At 38.7% G+C, this 20,911-nt stretch overlaps 1 long non-coding RNA gene and 1 pseudogene across 1 annotated transcript in view; one reads left to right on the top strand and one right to left on the bottom strand.

Annotated features, from left to right (window-relative positions):
- The window catches only part of Igkvl3 (immunoglobulin kappa variable like 3), a 53,099-nt gene that overhangs the window by 14,189 nt on the left and 17,999 nt on the right, over positions 1–20,911 (top strand). The window contains exons 5-6 of the long non-coding RNA XR_015686661.1: positions 15,371–15,695; positions 17,567–17,693. This is a non-coding gene — a long non-coding RNA (immunoglobulin kappa variable like 3). The remainder of the gene's footprint in view (positions 1–15,370; positions 15,696–17,566; positions 17,694–20,911) is intronic.
- On the bottom strand, positions 12,332–12,979 carry Mak16-ps1 (MAK16 homolog, pseudogene 1; annotated as a pseudogene).

Genomic DNA, 20,911 nt, shown 5'->3' with positions numbered 1-20,911 from the left:
TATTTACTACAAGGGCATAAAAGTGAAAATTAAAACTCATAGTTCAGCTAACCTGAATCTGATTGAAATTTGGAAGTGATGGAGAGGTATATTTTGTTTGGTGACAGGAATAAGTCATGTTCAACAAGTGTCTTGTATTTGAAGTCATTATTCCTCAGTTAGTTTAATTTACTATCAATTTTTGACAGAGAAGAGGAGAAAAATATCTCCATATTAGAGGAAACAGTTCTGTGTAAATAAAAGAAGAAAGGGAAAATCTTTTATAATTCAGAATATGAACATGAAACACTCTATAACTCTTTTGCAATTCAGTGAATATATTCACAGTTACAATATGATAGTTTCAATTAGTAGGTATACCTTTTTTTAATGTTGTATAATTTCATTTTTTTGCTATTGATGATAAATTCTAATTTCATATTTTTGTAAAGTTTTTATTTATGAATACTTTACTTATTTGACAACATACTACTATGTAAGTGTGTGCTTCTAATAAAGGAATTTGATTTTCATATAGATATTATATTACATTTAATAAATATTAATGAAAATCATTAATTTATGAGTATTACAAAGTAACATATTTGGAGACATTAATTAGCTATGCTCATCATTAACCAAGAAAAAATTATGAAATGTCACATTGAGATGTGTGGCAGAGTAGACAAATGGAAAGATGAATAAAATAATGTACTGGTGGTTATGTTATAGGTCATTAGAATGGTGGGCTAATTAGTGAAGCCTAAACTATTACATATATCAGAGAAAACTATGTATGTTTAAAAAATGCTAATGTATCTCTTTCAAATATGAAGGAAAATATTATAATCTACTATGTTTTCAGGAAGTGAGAGATATGTAGGAAGCAAAATTGTCTCATCAATTTTTAAAAGAAAATAGGCAAGAATTGGTCCTTGGCTGTCACAGCAGGAAGAAATTTAGGTTTTCCAAAGCTAGGAAGAGGGTCATTAATAACAATGCTGATTGATTGTTAAGTTCTTCCTTTCCTTTTGTGTTTCTCTATTTAGTTTACATAGACTGGTTTTAAGGTTCAGAGTGTTATCTGTAAGAGAGCAATTAAAATACAACAACATATCTAAACTGGACATATAATGTATAGCATATTCACATACAAAAATATTGCTATAGGCTGAAAGGGAGACATTGTATATTGTGGGATTATCTTCCCACCTAAAATTATTTCTGTGACTTCTCATTTTTTTCTTGTATTTTATTGAATATTTTCTTTATTTACATTTAAAATGTTATCCCTTTTCCCAGTTACCCCTCTGGTAACCCCCCATCCCATACCCCTACCCCTGCCTCCATGAGCGTGCTCCCCCACCTACCCACCCACTTCTCTCTGCTACCATGCCCTGGCATTCCCCTACCCTGGGACATAGAGCCTTTACAGGAACAAGGGCCTCTCCTCCCATTGATACCCCACAATAAGCATCCTATGCTATGTATACTGCTGGAGTCATGTACTCTTTGCTTGGTGGTTTAGTCCCTGGGTCCTCTGGGGTGTCTGGTTGGTTGATATTGTTCTTCTTCGTATGGGATTGGAAACCCCTTCACCCCCATTAGTCCCTTCTTTAACTCCTCCATTGGATATTCTGTTCTCAGTCCAATGGATGGCTGCAAGAATCTGCCTATGTATTTGTCAGGCTCTGGCAGAGCCTCACAGGGGACAGCTACATCAGGCTCCTGTCAACATGCACCTCTTGGCAACCCCAACAGTGACTGGGTTTGGTGACTGCATGTGGGACGGATCTCCATGTGGCATGGCCTTTCCTTCAGTCCTTGCTTCACACTTTGTCTCCATCATTCATCCTTTGAGTCTTTTGTTCCTTTAATGAAGCACTGAAGCAACCACAATTTTGTCTTTCTTCTTCCTGAGCTTCAGGTGCTCTGTAAGTGGGCTCATATCCACTTATCGGAGAGCACATATCATGTGTATTTTTTTCTTATTGGGTTACCTCACTCAGTATGATATTTTCTACTTCCATCTACTTGTATAAGAATTTCATGAAGTCATTTTTTAAAATGAGTTATACTCCACTGTGTAAATGTACCACATTTTCTGTATCCATTCCTCTGTTGAAGGACATGTGGGTGCTTTCCAGCTTTTGGTTATAATAAATAAGGCTGCTATGAACATAGTGGAGCATGTGTCCTCGTTATATGTTGCAGTATCTTTTAAGTATATGCCCAGGAACGGTATAGCTGGGTCTTCAGGTAGAAGTATGTTTAATTTGTTGAGGAATCTCTAGACCGATTTACAAAGTGATTGTACCTGCTTGCAACCCTACTGATAATGGAGGAGTGTTCCTATTTCTCCACTTTCTGGTCAGCATCTGCTGTCATCTAAGTTTTTGATCTTAGCCATTCTAACTTGTGTGAAGTGGAATCTGAGGATTGTTTTGATTTGAATTTCCCTAATGATGGAGGATGTTGAACATATCTTTAGGTGTTTCTTGGCCATTCCATATCCCTCAGTTGAGAATTCATGTTTTAGTTCTGTACCGTATGTTTAATATGGTTATTTGATTCTCTAAATTTTAACTTCTTGACTTCTTTGTATACATTGGATATTAACCTGCTATCTGATGTAGGATTGGTAAAGATCTTCCAAGAACACATCAAAACTCTCATCCAGTATGACCAAATAGGCTTCATTGTAGGGATACACTGATGATTCAATATATGTAAATCCATCAATATAATCCACTATATAAACAAACTCATAGAAAAAAATACATGATCATCATGGTAGATGCTGAGAAAGCATTTGACAAAATTAAACACTTTTTCATGAGAAAACTCTTGGATAGATCAGAAATTCAAGACCCATACCTAAACATAGTAAGAGCAATATACAGCAAACCAATAGCCAACATCAAACTAAATGTAGACAAACTTGAAACAATCCCACTAAAATCAGGGTCTAGACAAGGCTGCCCACTCTCTCCCTATCTATTCAATATAGGACTCAAACTCCTAGCCAGAGCAATTGGAAAACAAAAGTAGGTCAAGGGGATACAAATTGGAAAGGAGGAAGTCAATATAACACTATTTGTAGATGATATAATAGTATACTTAAGTGACCTCAAAAATTCAACCAGAGAACTCCTAAACCTAATAAACAACTTCAGCAAAGTGACTGGATATAAAACTAACTCAAACAAATCAATAGCCTTCCTCTAATCAAAGGATAAACATACTGAGAAAGAAATTTGGGAAATGACACCCTTCAAAATAGTCACAAACAATATAAAATACCTTGATGTGACTTTAGCCAAATGAAAGATCTGTATGACAAGAACTTCAAGTCTCTGAAGAAAGAATTTGAAGAAGATCTCAGATGTAAAGACCTCCCATGTTCATGAATTGTCAGGATTGATATAGTAAAAATGACCATTTTGCCAAAAGCATTCTATAGATTCAATACAATCCTCAATCCTCATCAAAATTCCAGCTTAATTATTCCTAGATTTAGAAAGAGCAATTTGCATATTCATTTGGGATAACAAAAAACCCAGGATAGCGAAAACTGTCCTGAACAATAAAAAATAAATTAATTCCCACACCCGCGGATCCCGGCCCGCAGCAGCTCTCTGCTCCCAGACCCGGTGAGAGAGAGACCCAACCGCCTGGTCAGGTGGGCACTCCTGAGGCTGCAGAGCGGAAGAGACCACCAACACTGCTCACCCCTGCCCACATCCCTGGCCCAAGAGGAAACTGTATAAGGCCTCTGGGCTCCCGTGGGGGAGGGCCCAGGAGCGGTAGGACTTCTGCGCCTGAGACACCGCCGGAACCTGAAAGAAACAGACCGGATAAACAGTTCTCTGCACCCAAATCCCGTGGGAGGGAGAGCTAAACCTTCAGAGAGGCAGACAAGCCTGGGAAACCAGAAGAGACTGCTCCCTGCACACACATCTCGGACGCCAGAGGAAAAAGCCAAAGACCATCTGGAACCCTGGTGCACTGAAGCTCCCGGAAGGGGCGGCACAGGTCTCCCTGGTTGCTGCCGCTGCAGAGAGCCCCTGGGCAGCTCCCCACGAGCGAACCTGAGCCTCGGGACCACAGGTAAGACCAAATTTTCTGCTGCAAGAAAGCTGCCTGGTGAACTCAAGACACAGGCCCACAGGAACAGCTGAAGACCTGTAGAGAGGAAAAACTACACGCCGGAAAGCAGAACACACTGTCCCCATAACTGACTGAAAGAGAGGAAAACAGGTCTACAGCACTCCTGACACACAGGCTTATAGGTCAGTCTAGCCACTGTCAGAAATAGCAGAACAAAGTAACACTAGAGATAATCTGATGGCGAGAGGCAAGCGCAGGAACCCAAGCAACAGAAACCAAGACTGCATGCCATCATCGGAGCCCAATTCTCCCGCCAAAACAAACATGGAATATCCAAACACACCAGAAAAGCAAGATCTAGTTTCAAAATCATATTTGATCATGATGCTGGAGGACTTCAAGAAAGACATGAACACACTTAGGGAAACACAGGAAATCATTAATAAACAAGTAGAGGCCTACAGAGAGGAATGGCAAAAATCCCTGAAAGAATTCCAGGAAAACACAATCAAACAGATGAAGGAATTAAAAACGGAAATAGAAGCAATCAAGAAAGACCACATGGAAACAACCCTGGATATAGAAAACCAAAAGAAGAGACAAGGAGCTGTAGATACAAGCTTCACCAACAGAATACAAGAGATGGAAGAGAGAATCTCAGGAGCAGAAGATTCCATAGAAATCATTGACTCAACTGTCAAAGATAATGTAAAGCGGAAAAAGCTACTGGTCCAAAACATACAGGAAATCCAGGACTCAATGAGAAGATCAAACCTAAGGATAATAAGTATAGAAGAGAGTGAAGACTCCCAGCTCAAAGGACCAGTAAATATCTTCAACAAAATCATAGAAGAAAACTTCCCTAACCTAAAAAAAGAGATACCCATAGGCATACAAGAAGCCTACAGAACTCCAAAAAGATTGGACCAGAAAAGAAACACCTCCCGTCACATAATTGTCAAAACACCAAACGCACAAAATAAAGAAAGAATATTAAAAGCAGTAAGGGAAAAAGGTCAAGTAACATATAAAGGGAGACCTATCAGAATCACACCAGACTTCTCGCCAGAAACTATGAAGGCCAGAAGATCCTGGACTGATGTCATACAGACCCTAAGAGAACACAAATGCCAGCCCAGGTTACTGTATCCAGCAAAACTCTCAATTAACATTGATGGAGAAACCAAGATATTCCATGACAAAACCAAATTTACACAATATCTTTCTACAAATCCAGCACTACAAAGGATAATAAAGGGTAAAGCCCAACATAAGGAGGCAAGCTATACCCTAGAAGAAGCAAGAAACTAATCGTCTTGGCAACAAAACAAAGAGAATGAAAGCACACAAACATAACCTCACATCCAAATATGAATATAACAGGAAGCAATAATCACTATTCCTTAATATCTCTCAATATCAATGGCCTCAACTCCCCAATAAAAAGACATAGATTAACAAACTGGATACGCAACGAGGACCCTGCATTCTGCTGCCTACAGGAAACACACCTCAGAGACAAAGACAGACACTACCTCAGAGTGAAAGGCTGGAAAACAACTTTCCAATCAAATGGTCAGAAGAAGCAAGCTGGAGTAGCCATTCTAATATCAAATAAAATCAATTTTCAACTAAAAGTCATCAAAAAAGATAAGGAAGGACACTTCATATTCATCAAAGGAAAAATCCACCAAGATGAACTCTCAATCCTAAATGTCTATGCCCCAAATACAAGGGCACCTACATACGTAAAAGAAACCTTACTAAAGCTCAAAACACACATTGCACCTCACACAATAATAGTGGGAGATTTCAACACCCCACTCTCATCAATGGACAGATCATGGAAACAGAAATTAAACAGTGATGTCGACAGACTAAGAGAAGTCATGAGCCAAATGGACTTAACGGATATTTATAGAACATTCTATCCTAAAGCAAAAGGATATACCTTCTTCTCAGCTCCTCATGGTACTTTCTCCAAAATTGACCATATAATTGGTCAAAAAACGGGCCTCAACAGGTACAGAAAGATAGAAATAATCCCATGCGTGCTATCGGACCACCACGGCCTAAAACTGGTCTTCAATAACAATAAGGGAAGAATGCCCACATATACGTGGAAATTGAACAATGCTCTACTCAATGATAACCTGGTCAAGGAAGAAATAAAGAAAGAAATTAAAAACTTTTTAGAATTTAATGAAAATGAAGATACAACATACTCAAACTTATGGGACACAATGAAAGCTGTGCTAAGAGGAAAACTCATAGCGCTGAGTGCCTGCAGAAAGAAACAGGAAAGAGCATATGTCAGCAGCTTGACAGCACACCTAAAAGCTCTAGAACAAAAAGAAGCAAATACACCCAGGAGGAGTAGAAGGCAGGAAATAATCAAACTCAGAGCTGAAATCAACCAAGTAGAAACAAAAAGGACCATAGAAAGAATCAACAGGACCAAAAGTTGGTTCTTTGAGAAAATCAACAAGATAGATAAACCCTTAGCCAGACTAACGAGAGGACACAGAGAGTGCGTCCAAATTAACAAAATTAGAAATGAAAAGGGAGACATAACTACAGATTCAGAGGAAATTCAAAAAATCATCAGATCTTACTATAAAAACCTATATTCAACAAAATTTGAAAATCTTCAGGAAATGGACAATTTCCTAGACAGATACCAGGTATCAAAGTTAAATCAGGAACAGATAAACCAGTTAAACAACCCCATAACTCCTAAGGAAATAGAAGCAGTCATTAAAGGTCTCCCAAACAAAAGAGCCCAGGTCCAGATGGGTTTAGTGCAGAATTCTATCAAACCTTCATAGAAGACCTCATACCAATATTATCCAAACTATTCCACAAAATTGAAACAGATGGAGCCCTACCGAATTCCTTCTACGAATCTACAATTACTCTTATACCTAAACCACACAAAGACACAACAAAGAAAGAGAACTTCAGACCAATTTCCCTTATGAATATCGACGCAAAAATACTCAATAAAATTCTGGCAAACCGAATTCAAGAGCACATCAAAACAATCATCCACCATGATCAAGTAGGCTTCATCCCAGGCATGCAGGGATGGTTTAATATACGGAAAACCATCAACGTGATCCATTATATAAACAAACTGAAAGAACAGAACCACATGATCATTTCATTAGATGCTGAGAAAGCATTTGACAAAATTCAACACCCCTTCATGATAAAAGTCCTGGAAAGAATAGGAATTCAAGGCCCATACCTGAACATAGTAAAAGCCATATACAGCAAACCAGTTGCTAACATTAAACTAAATGGAGAGAAACTCGAAGCAATCCCACTAAAATCAGGGACTAGACAAGGCTGCCCACTCTCTCCCTACTTATTCAATATAGTTCTTGAAGTTCTAGCCAGAGCAATCAGACAACAAAAGGAGATCAAGGGGATACAGATCGGAAAAGAAGAGGTCAAAATATCACTATTTGCAGATGATATGATAGTATATTTAAGTGATCCCAAAAGTTCCACCAGAGAACTACTAAAGCTGATAAACAACTTCAGCAAAGTGGCTGGGTATAAAATTAACTCAAATAAATCAGTTGCCTTCCTCTATACAAAAGAGAAACAAGCCGAGAAAGAAATTAGGGAAACGACACCCTTCATAATAGACCCAAATAATATAAAGTACCTCGGTGTGACTTTAACCAAGCAAGTAAAAGATCTGTACAATAAGAACTTCAAGACACTGAAGAAAGAAATTGAAGAAGACCTCAGAAGATGGAAAGATCTCCCATGCTCATGGATTGGCAGGATTAATATAGTAAAAATGGCCATTTTACCAAAAGCAATCTACAGATTCAATGCAATCCCCATCAAAATACCAATCCAATTCTTCAAAGAGTTAGACAGAACAATTTGCAAATTCATCTGGAATAACAAAAAACCCAGGATAGCTAAAGCTATCCTCAATAATAAAAGGACTTCAGGGGGAATCACTATCCCTGAACTCAAGCAGTATTACAGAGCAATAGTGATAAAAACTGCATGGTATTGGTACAGAGACAGACAGATAGACCAATGGAATAGAATTGAAGACCCAGAAATGAACCCACACACCTATGGTCACTTGATTTTTGACAAAGGAGCCAAAACCATCAAATGGAAAAAAGATAGCATTTTCAGCAAATGGTGCTGGTTCAACTGGAGGGCAACATGTAGAAGAATGCAGATCGATCCATGCTTATCACCCTGTACAAAGCTTAAGTCGAAGTGGATCAAGGACCTCCACATCAAACCAGACACACTCAAATGAATAGAAGAAAAACTAGGGAAGCATCTGGAACACATGGGTACTGGAAAAAATTTCCTGAACAAAACACCAATGGCTTATGCTCTAAGATCAAGAATTGACAAATGGGATCTCATAAAACTGCAAAGCTTCTGTAAGGCAAAGGACACTGTGGTTAGGACAAAACGGCAACCAACAGATTGGGAAAAGATCTTTACCAACCCTACAACAGATAGAGGCCTTATATCCAAAATATACAAAGAACTCAAGAAGTTAGACCACAGGGAAACAAATAACCCTATTAAAAAATGGGGTTCAGAGCTAAACAAAGAATTCACAGCTGAGGAATGCCGAATGGCTGAGAAACACCTAAAGAAATGTTCAACATCTTTAGTCATAAGGGAAATGCAAATCAAAACAACCCTGAGATTTCACCTCACACCAGTGCGATTGGCTAAGATCAAAAACTCAGGTGACAGCAGATGCTGGCGAGGTTGTGGAGAAAGAGGAACACTCCTCCATTTTTGGTGGGATTGCAGACTGGTAAAACCATTCTGGAAATCAGTCTGGAGGTTCCTCAGAAAATTGGACATTGAACTGCCTGAGGATCCAGCTATACCTCTCTTGGGCATATACCCAAAAGATGCCTCAACATATAAAAGAGACACGTGCTCCACTATGTTCATCGCAGCCTTATTTATAATAGCCAGAAAATGGAAAGAACCCAGATGCCCTTCAACAGAGGAATGGATACAGAAAATGTGGTACATCTACACAATGGAATACTACTCAGCTATCAAAAACAATGAGTTTATGAAATTCGTAGGCAAATGGTTGGAACTGGAAAATATCATCCTGAGTGAACTAACCCAATCACAGAAAGACATACATGGTATGCACTCATTGATAAGTGGCTATTAGCCCAAATGCTTGAATTACCCTAGATCCCTAGAACAAACGAAACTCAAGACGGATGATCAAAATGTGAATGCTTCACTCCTTCTTTAAATGAGGAAAAAGAATACCCTTGGCAGGGAAGGGAGAGGCAAAGATTAAAACAGAGACTGAAGGAACACCCATTCAGAGCCTGTCCCACATTTGGCCCATACATATACAGCCACCCAATTGGACTAGATGGATGAAGCAAAGAAGTGCAGACCGACAGGAGCCGGATGTAGATCGCTCCTGAGAGACACAGCCAGAATACAGCAAATACAGAGGCGAATGCCAGCAGCAAACCACTGAACTGAGAATAGGTCCCCTATTGAAGGAATCAGAGAAAGAACTGGAAGAGCTTGAAGGGGCTCGAGACCCCAAAAGTACAACAATGCCAAGCAACCAGAGCTTCCAGGGACTAAGCCACTACCTAAAGACTATACATGGACTGACCCTGGACTCTGACCCCATAGGTAGCAATGAATATCCTAGTAAGAGCACCAGTGGAAGGGGAAGCCCTGGGTCCTGCTAAGACTGAACCCCCAGTGAACTAGTCTATGGGGGTAGGGCGGCAATGGTGGGAGGGTTGGGAGGGGAACACCCATAAAGAAGGGGAGGGGGGAGGGGGATGTTTGCCCGGAAACCGGGAAAGGGAATAACACTCGAAATGTATATAAGAAATACTCAAGTTAATAAAAAAAAAAAAAAAAAGAAAAAAAAAAGAAAAAAAAAAGAGAAAAAAAATAAATAAATTAATTAAATAAATAAATAAAATAAATAAACAAACAAACAGTACCTCAGGGAGGAATCACCATCCCTCAGATCAAGCTGAATTATAGAGCAAGAGTGATAAAAACTATTTGATATTAGTACAGAGATAGCCAGGTAGATCAATAGACTAGAATTGAAGACCCAGAAATGAACCTACACACCGTATCGTCACATGTTGTTTGAAAAGCAGCTAAAACCATCCAGATAGCATTTTCAACAAATGGTGCTGTTCAACTGTAGAATACTGCTAATTAACCCATTCTCATCACCTTGTACAAAGTTCAAGTACAAGTGGATCAAGGACCTCCACATAAAACCAGATGCACTCAAACTAATAGACAACAAAGTGGAAAAATGCCTCCAACACATGGGCAGAGTGAAAAACTTCCTGGACCAATGGCTTATGCTCTAAGATCAAGAATCAACAAATGGGACCTGATAAAAAACTTGCAAAGTTTGAGCAAGGCAAAGGAATTTGTCAATAGGACAAAATGGCCACCAACAGATTTTGACTTCTCATCTTAGCTTAAATGATCCTGAGTTCATTTGTTTTAAATACTGCAAGTCTCAATCAACAGCCTGCCTCTTTTCTTCTCTAAACTTATTTTTAGACCCTCTGCTGGTCACTTGATAAAATATTAATGGTTAATAGACATGGTGATGATTCCCATATACAAGATTGAGCAGTGTGAACAACATCAAGTAATTCTTTGATAAAGTTGCAGGTGTCTGAAAGCACAGTGTTTTACATCTTTTCTTGTTGCAGGGGTAAGTGGAATTTCTTGATGTTTTTCACAGTATGTGCATATTATTCTTTAATAATCTGAGCATTCCATAAAATATCCTATCATATATCATTGTAGTGAAATTATGTAATTTAAAATGAAGAATTAAAATATTATATGTATTTTATGGTATATGTGTATATTTATATGCGATTAAAGACCAATTTCTCATTTTTCCTACAATTAGAAAATCTCTAATTTAAAGGAGCAGGAACACATTCCAAAATATGTAGAGGTAGAGCATGGCTAGCTCTTTTTCCGTTTATTTGGCCTTTACACTGCATCCCTGTGCTTGGGCAGTTTTCCAGTTGAAGGTCCAACTGAAGTTGTCTAGGCCAGATGAAGGAGGTTTGTGGGGAGCGTGTGTGACGGCAGTCCCAAGATGGCGCCCGAGACTGCAGCTAAGTCTCATGACTAGAACCTGACTTACACACCTGAAACTAGTCATGTCCATTGTGAGAGCTGCGCACCATGAAGCAAAAGCAGGCCATGTGACGTGGTCATATGGACTGAGATTACGCAGTCTGGACTGAGGAGTGGAGTTGAGGGAGAATATAAGGGAGTGTGCTCGGGGGCTCAGGGGGGAAAAAAGACAAGAAAAGAAAAATTGCTGTTTGCATGCAGAAAGAAAGGTTCCTGAATAAACTGCTTTGAGAAGAACATCGTGGTGTCGCTCCTTTCTGCGGGACGGAGACGGAGACGACAGAGGTTCTTCAGAGCCAGCTGACTACAAGCATGGGAGAGTTCTGAGTAACAGATGTTCTGATGGAGGCACTCTCTCCTAGGCCAAGCACTCTCATTCTTTGATTATGTGATAGAAGAGTAAATGCTGGGGGAAACAGGTTTTACCGAAACCAATGCCTGTTTGCTCTCACGTTTCAAGGGCTTCTGAGTAAAATTGCTCTCTCCTGTGAAGACAGCACAGTGGTGAGCTGCATCAGGAAGGTTTGTCAGGGCTCTGCAGATGCTCCTGACAATGACACTGAAGATGACTAACCAGCAGTAAAAGCCACTCTTCTTACCCCAGATTGTATGGATGTACTTACGCGGTAAATCTAATTTTGTATTAAAATATTGTAAGTTGAACTTTTATCTCCTCCAATTTGTCCACATAAGAAAAAACTGAGTAAGAAAAAAATTGAGATACTGACATTTCTAAGTAAAATTGGGAGGAGAGAATTCAGCACTTGTGGTCTAGAAATGTTTACAGCCAGTGCCGTTCCATCTCCAGGAAAGGAGATTTCTTGGGCTCATACTTTCACAGCACGTGCTATAAAAATACTCCTTACAACTCATGGCTCTTTCATACACACTCTAGATTCCTGCTCTGCTGAAGCAATGTAAGTATTAGCAATATAAATACTTTAGGAAAAAGAACACAAAAGAGCACAACTGCAAGTGTTGACTGTTGCATGATAAAGGTGTGAAGGGAACTAATGAGATTTTGGCTTTGGCCATGGGCGCTGTCTCCTGTTCATACTCTTTTTCCCACATCCTCTTCTTCATCTTCCTCCTCATCTTCATTTTCAGAGTCACTTTCTGCTTTCTGTTCCTCTAGGACCTTGTCAAAGTTATGGATGGGAAGTTGTAGATGTTGCCATATGTATTTTGTTTCAATCTCTCCAGTAATTCCTTTTCAATAGCATTGTCCATTTAAGCAGCTATAAATGTTTTTTTCCTCTCTTCATTTTTTTCCCTTTTGCTCAACCTTCTTACTCAAGGAACAAGTTTCTTTCTTCACTTCAATGTAACTTTTCTAATTAGAATAATGTACTGGGTTATCTTGGTAAAACTCTGCTTACATTTTTGTCAGATAAAGCAGGGCCAGTAAATCAAATTGTCATCTGTTCAAAGGCTTTCTCATAGTTTTTACTAAGTCACACTATTCCCAGGGACACCATGGGAAAGATGCTCATTTTATGACCTTCATGTGCAGGTAGCATTGTCCTTTCTCTTCTTTAATGGTAACATACTGTCTATTTGCCAGGGGACAGGACAATTGATTACAACAATCAGTCAGACTATATTCATTTCTGCAAAAGCCCTGGGTCTTGGTTCTTATTTTGAAAAAACAAAACTGTTTGTTTCCTAGTGTGTTCCAGATAACATCGTTCAACTGCATTATTCCAGTGGGTCCATATTATAAGCAGTTAGACAGCTTAGACTTACCTCCTCTAGAGGGTGATACAAAATGTAAAATACCTGGTCATATCCCATTCAGGCAGAAGAAGTTCAGAGGTCTGGATGGCAAAATGTCCTTTTATCTATTTCCAGATTGATATATATATGTGTGTGTTGGTGTGTGTGTAAGTATAATTATCATTTAATATATTACATATATGTATATATGTAATAATATATAATATAGCATGTATAACAGTATATAAATACATGCATACATTACACTTTATATACACAATGTATCTAATATTATATAAATATATTATGAATGCATAGTATAATACGTATAAATTATATAATATAAATGTAATATATTATGATATGTAACATATAAATACTTTATATTTATATAATCTGTAAAAAGTATAATATAAATATATAATATATATGTAACATGTATTATATAGTATGCTACGAAGAATGTCACCTAATTCTGCCTCAACCTAAATCTGGAGAAGACAATTCAATAGTTTAGAATAATTAGCATTTCACTTGGGGCACTAACACATTTGTTAAGCAAAGATAATATCTTAACTAAGTCTGGACTTTGTAAAATTCTGTAATCCAGTGTCAGAATACCAACAGTCACAAAAGAACACACATGGTATGCACTCATGCATAAGTGGATATTAGACCAAAAGCTCAGAATACCCAAGAAATTATTCACAGATCATATGACACTCAAGAAGAAGGAAGACCAAAATGTTGATGCTCTAGTCCTTCTTAGATAGGAGAACAAAATATCCATGAGAGGAAATACAGGTACAAAGAGTAGAGCAGGGACTGAAGAAAGGTCATCCAGAAACTGCCCCACCTGCGGATCCATTCCATATACAGACACCAAACCCAGTCATTATTGCTAATGTCAAGATGTGCTTGCTGACAGGAGCCAGATATAGATGTCTCCTGAGAGACTCTGCCAGAGCCTTACTGATACAGATGAGGATGCCTCCAGCTAACCATTGGACTGAGCACAGGGTTCCCAGTGGAGGAATTAGAGAAAGGACTGAAGGATCTGAAGGGGTTTACAACCCCGTAGCAAGGACAACAATACCACCAGTGCTCCCAGGGTTTATACCACCAATGAATGAGTATACATGGAGGGACCCATGGCTCCAGCTGCATATGTAGCAGAGGATGGCATTGTCTAGCATCAATAGGAGGAAAAGCCATTGGTCCTATGAAGTCCTGGTTTTCCCAATGTAGGGGAATGCCAGGGCATTAAGGTGGGAGTGGGTGGGTAGAAATGGGAGCATCCTCATAGAAACAAGTGGAGAAGGAGGGGGTATGGGAGAAGGGGAAAGAGGATAACATTTGAAATGTAAATACATAAAATATCCAAGAAAAATAAAATAAAAAAAAGAATCATCTTAATTGAATTGGTGCACAGAGCAGTGAATGGATTTTGTTCATTAGCCATTGAGGAGTGCATATATGTGCCTAAGCTCCCATCTAGATACAATCTCTGTCAAAACAAAAATAAATAACACAGCATGGAAGTTGAAGATACATACATTTAATGTAGGATAGAACCCAAAAATGGATAGGGTATTGAAATTCTTTCTGATATATGTGGGGTCATAAGAAGGGATGTCAAGACAAAAAAAATCTCACAGTGTACATAATGGAGTGAAGCTGGGTAAGAGAACAATTGAACAAGAGTTGGTATGAGAATGAAGAGAGAGACTAGCAAAGCTGTGTAGGAGAGTAGTAGATATATCAAATATTGGATCCAGGCCTGGAAGCAAAGTACCTTGGATTCCTTCTGCCTGAATATAGAGAAAGAATAGCAGTAGAAGGAAGATGATTAACATTGAGGGAAATTAGGACTGGATCTAAGTCACAAGTGCTAGCATTCCTTCTTGGTTGCACCTCACAGTTACCTGGCAACAGCCAGGTAAGCCTGGCTTACTTAGGGAATGTTTGCCCCTCCCCCTCTCTCTTACTCTCTTACTCTCTATGCCTTCTCTCCCTGACCTCTTTCTTCCCTTCCCACTCTCACTTCTCTCCCTGTGTTCCTGACCAACGCCTCTCTCTCTCTCTCTCTCTCTCTCTCTCTCTCTCTCTCTCTCTCTCTCTCTCTCTCTCCTCAATACCCCTCCCCTCCCAATGCCCTGAATAAACTCTATTCTATACTATACCCATTATATGACCAGTACTTCAGAGGGAAGGGATGTCTCATCATGGGCTGACCTAAGGCAACCCTCTCATTTCACCATACCTGGCTCTACCAAACATATCTTTCTTTTACATTTTTATAAAACACAAGAAAAAAAGGTAAAATAGGAGAGACACAGTTTAAGGAACCCCTTTTCATTTTCTTCTTAACTAGAGAAAAGTTGCCACTCATTGTGGTTATTATTGTGCTTCTGCCCCATATGAAGTATGACAGAAAATGGAGCAAAGAAGGCAAAGAGCTGTAAACATTTTACCAAGCACCAATGAAAAGAACCTGTGAATTTCCTTGCACTTCTGAGATTACTATGGTAGAGGACCCTGTTCTAAATGGGACACTATGAAGGGAAAGTATGAGCACTGAACCTGAATCTGGAGATATTCAAAACACCAGTTACTACTCAGTTCCATTTGTACAAAAATGTTCATCACCATTCAAGCCTGGAATAACTGCAGATGCTGGTACAAAATGAATTAATGAGGTAAGTCATCTTCAGAGTTGTAACCATTCCTTACAAGCTGCTGGTGACTTATATGGACCAGAGCCCAGTCTTCAGCCATAAGAATTGTTTATTGGCTGATCACAGTATGAGGAGTTCCTGCTGTACTGCCTCCTTGTTCAATCACAGAAACATATGAATTTGTTTATCCATTACTCTTAAGGACGCCTGGTAGGTCAAATAATTTCTCATTTAACATGTTTAATCCTGTTAATATTGACTTATATCTTTAATGTCAGTTTACAAATGTGACATCCAGATATTCCACACTACCACCTTTCTATGAATCTAGGAAACAAATTAAGCATTGTTTGCTGTTCACTTTATATCAGCAAAAAAAAAAAAAAAAAAAAAAAAAAAAAAAACCAGGAAATTCTCCTAAGCTCCCAATGTAGTACATTCAATTTGGATGTTAAAGAGAAAACTCTAGTGTTTTAGCAGAAGCAACTTCACAAGTCTGTGTCTTTTTCTTCTGCTTTAGTAGCACAGGGCAGTAGTGGTAATTTTATAATCCTTACATCTATCCATGCATCTCATTTGGCACCTATTAATATTGCATTCTCCCGTTTTGATTATCAAATCTCAATAATAGACAAAGTATATAAGTCAAAAGCTTTCAATATTTTACCCAGCTAGCTTCTTATAAATAGCATTTACCCTTTTTCTTCTAGATTATTTGAGTATATTTGCATAGTAAAGATAAAAAAAAATTAAAGTACTGCCATGGAATCAAGGTCTCCTGGTCAGTATGCAACTTAATAAAGATCCTTGGCTTGTTAAAAACACTCACCTATTCTCAAATCTCCTTTCTACTAGTACTTCCCATTTCCCCAAACTATGTTTGCTAAATCATTTTCATTTTACAGATTTGTTGTGCAACATGAATGTATTAAGCACTTGCATAAAGGTATGTGATAATAGTGTTGGAGCAGGAAATTTACAAGTCTTTTATTTCAGGGCACAAGGAGCATCATGATCCTATCCTTATGTTTCCTTGACATGTCTGGAGCAGCATGATGTGGACATATGTACTGTAGATGAGCACAAATAATTTAATAATTTAAATTACTCTGTTAATTTCATAGTGGGTCCAAAAGCAGGATTTAGGGTATAAACACAGAGATAATATATATGCCTGTTAAACTACCAACTCCTGCTTGAATACACACAACTGAGGTTTCCAGAATTTACCATAGTAGTTTGTAAGGCTGATGACCACATAATTAAAGTGAGAGCTTTAGGAGACTTGCAGCATCAAATCACGTCATGACACAGGGCATGAAGGCACTGTTATCTAGATAGCAGCTTCCTGAACTAAAATAGTCTTTCATGATTTATCTTTAGAGGTATCTTTATGCTGCATGAATCACAAGGATAGCACATCTAAGACTACTCAAACAGAAGAGTCTGTTCTTAAGCAAAGTTTAGACATTTGTCATATTTGTGCTGTTGGACAAAAGAGGAGAGTTAGAAGCAGACAGGCCACATTTACTATTCTTTCCAAAAGTCACAGTGACCTTCAAAGTCCAGAGGAACTGAAAATAAAATATTAGTTGGTAAGGTAATAGGAGGAGAAGCTGGTGCTACTCAGTCTTACTCCCTGAACCATGGAGAAGTTTTTGTTATGACTTGTATTGCTGTGTCAATAGCTATGATACTGCAGACAAAAGTAAATGGCAGTGTCTTCAGACTGCAGGTTGCTAATGGTGAGAGTAAAAACTGTCCCATATCCACTGCCACTGAATCTCGGTGGGATTTCTGTTTGAAGTTTGGATGCTTGATAGATCAATAATTTAAGAGCATTCCCTGGTTTCTGCTGGTACCAGGCTAACCAACCATTGATGTTCTGACAGGCATGACAAGTGATGGCGACTATCTCCCCAAGAGATGCAGACAGACTGGATGGAGACTGGATCATCTGGATGTCACATTTCACACCTGAGTTTGGAAACACAACAACCATACAGTGTTGAGCATAGTGTAAGATAACATCCATTAAAGCCAAGCAGGATTAACTACACTAGTTATAAAGTTCTCTACTTCTGTCTCTCTTACCTGAAAACCAGAAGAGGAGCAGTCCCAGGAACTCAGGAAAAGCTCTCATGTTGATGCTGTAACCTCACTGAGAGTGACTTCTACACATGATGTCAACACCCTCTGAAGATATCCTCAGAGCAGTGACCTATGCTCTGGGTACATGCAAAATAGCAGGGGTGTGAAGGGTTGAGGTCAGTTGCAGAATTGGATGGATTTATCTCAGAGACTTGCCATAAACACCAGAGTCCCCGCATATGCAAGACAGGGAATTACTACATATTTGCTTCAGAAAACATGTTCTTTTCTATGAGTCAAAGATCAGTAACAGAGTAGGATTGTATAAGAGGTGACTTGTATTTCTTTTCTCATCTGTTCTACTTCTTCATGTCTTTCTGAGGTACTTGCTTTTAAGGATGTTGAACTTCTGAAATAATCCCAGAAGTTTAAAGGAACCATATTCATTCATTTTGTTTTGCTTTTTGAAAAAGAAAATTATAAACTTTTTAAGACAAATCTTTCAGATCAATAACAACTTCAAAAACCAAAATTAACAGTTAAGGTGTAAGTCTGTACACATTAATGAAATTTTATACATATAGAATGGAAGTGTGGGGCTTCACATCAAATTTTATACTTTCAAATGTATTTTATGCACTTTTTCATAGCCCAAACCAAATTATCCATGTCAAAATTAAAAAAAAAACAGTTCGAATTCCTCTTTCATAACCTCTAGGTCACTCATTTTATTTGTGACTATTTATATGACTGATCAGAAAAATACTGTTTGCATTCAACCTTGATAACCTTTAACTGAACATAAAAGAACATTAAAATAATTGTTATGTCACACCTTTGTTAAGGGATACATCTTTCATCTCCTTGTAAGAAATCTTGTATTGCTCCATCTATCAGTGTTCTTGGATGTTCTTATTGGCTTTGTTTTGTTTTAGCACTGTTTGTTTGTTTGTTTATTTATTTATTCATTTGTTTACTTACTTTCCAAATATGGCCTCCCTCATGATCTCCCCCTCATAGATTCTCTCTCACCACTACCCTTTGTTTCTTTTCTGCGAGGGTGGGTCTCCCCTGAATACTCCCTAATCCTGGCACATCAAATCTCTGCATGCTTAGGGGCATCCTCTTCCACTGAGGCCAAACACAGAATCCTTGTTGGAGAAATGATATCACATTCAGGGTACAAATATAAGAACAGCTTCCTCTCCAGTCGTTGGAGAACCCACATGGAGACTGATCTGTACGTCTGCTACATATGTGCCAGGGGAATTGGTCAAGCCCATGTATTCTCTCTCATAGCCCAAACTCTGAAATCTTCCAGAGGTTCAGGTTAGTCAGCTCTGCTGATCCTCCTGTGGGGTTCCCATCCTCTTCAGGGCCTTCAATCCTTCTCCAAACTCTTCCATAAGAGTCCCGGGTCTTCATCCAATACTTGGCTGGGGTAATTGCATCTGTTTTAGTCAGCTGCTAGGTAGAGCCTCTCAGAAGACAGTTATGCAGGCTCCAGTCTGCAAGCATAACAGAATATCATTAATAAGGTCAGGGATTTGTTTTTGCCCATGGGATGGGTCACAAGTTGGGCCTGTTATTTGTTGGCCATTCCTTTGGTCTCTGCTCCATCTTTCTTCCTGAATTTTTTTAAGACAGAGGTTAAGTTTTGTGTGTTCTTTGGTGTCTTTATCCCTCCACGTGGATCCTGCCTGGCCACACAAGTTAGCCTCTTCAGTTCCATGTCCATACTGTTAGGCATCTCAGCTAAGGTCACCTGTATTGACTTCTGAAAAGTTTCCCCATTCCAGTTCTCAGACTTCTTATGTTCTCCCCTTTAGCTGCACCCCACAGCAGCTGCAGATTTCTATTCATTCTCCAGTCCCTCTGGGCCTTTCTCCCTTCTTTCCCCACACCTGTTTCTGACTGCCCAGCCCCTCTTCTTCTCCACTCTTGCACTCAGTTCCCTCTCTCCTTCTGTCTTCTATGACAATTTTATTTCCCACTAGCTATTGTTTGCATAAATATGTGTCTGATCCTCACTGCATGGTCAGGTTACTGGTGTTCTTCTGCCTCATCCTTACTGTGCAGCTCTGCCCAGAAAGAAAGATCTTCTCCCTGCCATTGACTATTCTGCACCACAGAATCTAGCATAGTAGCATTTTACATTTTATTTCTACTCTGATGATGTCATATATACGTCCAATGCATCTTGATCCTATATGCAATGTACCTTGGTCCTATTCACTTTAATTATAACCCCTCTGTGATTATTCTTTGGGCCAACTGTCATTAAGGTTTTTTGAAACTACTTCCTGTAAATCTTAGACTACATCATCCAAGGCCCTTGTCTCAAAGAACATTCACTGCCTCCAAACACACACCAACAACTCCCTGTGCACTTAACGTGTCTTCTGCATTCACTCCATCCAGTTAGTGCTTCCTCCTAGAATGTTGGCTGATCTTGTTTGATTGGTCCTGTATAGATCATATACAGGTATCATGACTTATCTGAGTTCCAGAGTGCAACAGCCATGTCATATCAAGAATACAGCATTTCAATGTACTCTTCCCAGGCATCTGGCTTTACAGTAATTCAGTCCCCACCTCTTTAATAAATAGCTCTTAACTTGCAGATCCTATCATCACAAGTCTTACACATTTCTCAAGCCTTCAATAGCTGTCCTTAGAAGAGTGTATAAATATGTAGTTATTGTGGATGGAATTTTTCATTCAATCTAACTTTTCAATAGACTTGTGAAAGTTATTTTACATGATATTATAAGACAATACCAGAATACTCCTCTTTGCGGATTATGTGTTATATGATAAAAAGCAATGGACTTTATATGTTTTAAAGTTTATAATATTGAGTTATAAGTTGTGTACATAAGATGTAAGTTTGCCTACTGTTCACAAACTTGTCCATATCACTTCACTGCAGATCCGAAATCCAGCAGAGGGAAGAGTACTAAGTAAGGAGAGAAAACACAAAGCTAAGTAAGGACTTTGATATTCCCAGACATATTTAGTAATAGAAATAATTGTGAAGATGTGATATTTCCCCCTAATTGGCTTAACTCTTAACTTTTTATTTGACTGTCACATTTTCCCTGAGTTCATTCCTTTTGACTTTCAGTGAAGTTTGCCAAATAAGT

Source organism: Rattus norvegicus, chromosome 4 (genome assembly GCF_021556685.1).
Source record: "Rattus norvegicus strain SHRSP/BbbUtx chromosome 4, alternate assembly SHRSP_T2T, whole genome shotgun sequence".
Classification (NCBI taxonomy): Eukaryota; Metazoa; Chordata; class Mammalia; order Rodentia; family Muridae; genus Rattus; species Rattus norvegicus.
This window is presented reverse-complemented; position numbering and strand designations above follow the sequence as displayed.